Raw genomic sequence first — 3,724 nt, 5'->3', positions numbered from 1 at the left:
GATCAGTAACATTATTTCCATCAATTTTCAATCTTCTCCATAGAATAGCTGTACCTCGCCCATTTTCAATAGATGGTAATACATGTATATTTTAAAGGATCAACCAAATCCTGTAGTTCAATTTGAGGTATATTAACTTCTTGTAGACACAGTACATGTGGCTGATTCCTCTTCAACACAACAATAAGTCCAATTCTTAAATTATTATTAACTACGCAGTTAATATTTATTGTCATAATCCTGTATCCATTTGGCTGTCTCACTGTTATGAAAGCAAAGTTGTTAGAAAAACTATTCTTTGTTTGATTTCCTTGAGGCTAGTTGCATTCTCATATGATCTTTTGGCAATATTTTTGGCATTAGCAGATCTGAATTATGTCCTTTAAGCTTATCCTGTTCATCACCTATTTAAAAAAATGTTGAACCCTTCATGATTTTGTGTGTCATCCTTGCGCAGGGGCCATGTTAATCTTCTCTGTATCGTTCCAATTTTAGTATATGTACTGCCCAAGCAAGTACAGAAAATAAATTACTGTGAAACAAATATCAAGAGATTCTCAGCAGATAATAGGATCATTTAACCTTGTCCACACCGTCCCCCAATCAAGGGTTCTCTGATTGTAGAAGGGGGTGGAGTTTGATTAAACAACCCATATATGTATATCTTTAGTTGTAACTCTCAGTTCAGAGAGTTCTAGTCTTTCCAACCTACCCCACCACACTAAACTGTCAAGCTTCTTTTCAATCTATGCTACCACGCCCTGTGGTATTGGCAATACCTGAGCTAGGTAACAGAGTTTGGAAATAGCTTAAGTCTTCAAAATCATAGCTTTTTGTGACAGGTAAGGAAGGGTCCTACCTTTCCAAGACATTAAACAACTATTAAATCCTTCCAGACATTTCTGCCAAGACAACTTAATAGTTTCAGGTATAGTTGGACAAAAATGGATTCCATAAATTTTCATGGAATCAACAGTTTGGATCCATGCCAACGGCCAATCTGTCTTACCTTTCCATCCACCCAGACCCATAATTTTGCATTTATCAGACCTATTCAGAACAGTGCCAGAAAGAGCCTCAAACTTGTTAAAAGTGTTGTCAATCAAAATAAGATCATCAGGATCAGTTGACAATGCTGAAACATCATCAACATAGCCCTCCTCCTGATCAACAACACCAACCTTGATACCCTTTAAGACACTGCTTAATTTCAACAATATTTATTAAAAATATGGGCATAGCCAGGCCCTTGCCTTGTCTGACAGAAAAAAAGAATATCAATAAAATCTGAAATTGAATTTGGTAAAATAAAAGAAGTTGAAATGTCTTTATATAAACTTTTAATCCAAAAAAGAAAGTTTGGCCTAAATTTCATGTTTTCTTTTAATACTTGAATACTTGAAATTAGATCAGATACATACACCTAATAAAATATTTTCATTTCCTTTATTACATAACTGCTGTGATTTTTATTACAGTATCCAGTATACTGTTGATTCTATTTGTCAAAATTTTTTATAATAATTTATAGTCACTATTAAAAGTGTTAAAGGCCGTAATTCAGATACACTAGGTACACCTTTAACTTTAGAGACAAGCTTTATGACTCCTTGTCTATAACTTTTTATAAACTGGCCACTGTGTAATTGTTGATTATAGATGTCAACAATTTTCTGGCCTATTTTATTCCCAGTAGCAGAATAAAACTCATAGCTAATGCCATCCAAGCCTGGACTTTTGTTTTTGATACAAGAGTCAAGGGCCTGTAAAACTTGTCCAGTCACATCCTCTTCCAGGCTAGCAGCCTGGGCAGGATCCAACTTTTCTATATTATCAGTAAACTCGTCCAGGTAGCTAAAATCTGGCTGAAATGGCTGGCCTGAGTCCACAGGAGGCCCACTATGTGGACAACTACTGTGGTTCCAATTAAACAATGGGCCAAAAAAAACATGAACTGCTTGCTCTATACGTGCTGGATTTCTAGTTTCAACGCCATTAATGTTTAAAGCTTTTAAGTTGGATTGACAGTTTTTAAACACACTATTCATGTGGTAAAGACATTCTTCTTCAGCTCTTTGTTAACAGACTGAATTGTGTAGCCAAAACTATCCTGTGTTATAAGGTTTGTCAACCTTTCTCTAACTTCACTAGCTGTGTCAAACAAGCCTTCACGTGTATCCTTGTCCAGGGCACTAAACAACAATAATTTTGTGCCTTTATTAGCAGTCATATCGTTAGTTTCAAAAACTAATTTAAGGCTTCAAAATATTAAAATTGGTGCCAAATATTGCTAAATTCCCTAATTTTCATACTGGGGTTAAACGTGTGAAAGAAAGGGGTTAAATGGGAATATTATAAATATTGAAATAGCTATACATTTTCATACGGCCAGGATATCTTTGTAAATCACTAATTATCCCTTTCAAAAACTTAGCTAGACCGTTTAATTTTATTGGGCAATTTGAGTTTTTTAAAAAATATTGGATTTCTCAAATAAATTAGCATGTTCATATGATCACGGAACCTTCGCATATTACAAAAAAAATTTTCTAGCTAAAGTTTTTTTTTTGTTGAAATATACATGAAAAAATTTAAATAGATATAAAATTTGTATAATAGATAAGATTTTTAACACTGAAAGGTTTTTTTACTTAATATTTACTTAATATGCACGTCATTATAAAGTATAAACATTGTTTACTGAAGCAAAATGTTGTCCAGATTAAATAGTGATTGTCAAAGAACCACTTTATCTTGTTTGACTTGTAATTTTACAGTTCGTATTTGTAAAGTAGCGGCACTGCAGAAAAAAAATTTATCTTCAGTTAAAATTTCCCTCCTTTTTATGAGGTTCTTATGATAATACTCCACTGTAACTTAAGAAGGGGTCATCTTAAACGGGTCAACATATGGGAGAGGGAGAGGATTAAGAATAAAATGAGAGACAAAAAACAAGGATGATAACTTCCTTAAAAGCAAAATAGTAGTACAAACAAACATTAACACTTGTATTTTGTCTGTTGTTATAACTGAATAATCAGAATATAAATGTTTAAGTAAAAACAAAATTATAAGTGAATATTTGGAGTTGCTATGCTTTCTAAATTGTACAATAGAACAATACTAACATGCCTAAATTCTAAAAAATCTATCAGTTCCAGATGTACAGACGGAGCGGCCTTGTTATAGAAAAGCTTCGCTTTTAAAAATTGGTCCTTAGAAACACATTCTTACAAAGGTATATCTAACATTGTCTCACATAAAAGTTAATTTTTAAAAGCGAAGCTTTTCTATAATTAGGGTCGGTCCGTCCATACGTCCGTCCGTCACTCCGTACGTCCGTCCATAACAGATAGCTTTTTTCGTTAATTTAGGCATGTTAGAACTGTCCTATCGATTTCAAACTTTGCATAGTGATTCCTGCAGTAATTAGGTAAGATTTAGAAAGCGTAGCAACTCTATAATCAATTTTGCATCGACTCTTATACATTTAGAATCTGATTATTCAATTTTGACACTATACAAGTGTTAATGTCCGTTTGTCCTACCAGTTCAGCGCTTCGCTTTTATGGATGTTGTCATCCTTGTTGTTTCTATAAATGCTCATATTTAAACTTCCTATTGTATAGGATTATGGGGGGTGGGGTGTTTTCACAGGGTTTTTTAACCCCCCCCCCCCCTCCCATATTCAATTGAATATGATTTACTTTACAAGGCATAGGAA

General features: G+C 33.7%; 1 non-coding gene across 1 annotated transcript; it reads right to left on the bottom strand.

The window, feature by feature from the left end:
* Positions 1-412: 412 nt before the first annotated feature.
* On the bottom strand, positions 413-519 carry LOC145330920 (U6 spliceosomal RNA). The gene has a single exon (XR_013883593.1). It is a non-coding gene; the product is annotated as a U6 spliceosomal RNA (small nuclear RNA).
* Positions 520-3,724: the final 3,205 nt, after the last annotated feature.

The sequence above is a fragment of the Acartia tonsa genome, chromosome 10 (genome assembly GCF_053477335.1).
Source record: "Acartia tonsa isolate MP-2025a chromosome 10, ASM5347733v1, whole genome shotgun sequence".
Lineage (NCBI taxonomy): Eukaryota > Metazoa > Arthropoda > Copepoda > Calanoida > Acartiidae > Acartia > Acartia tonsa.
The sequence above is the reverse complement of the archived record's forward strand: the minus strand, read 5'-3'. Positions and strand labels throughout refer to the sequence as shown.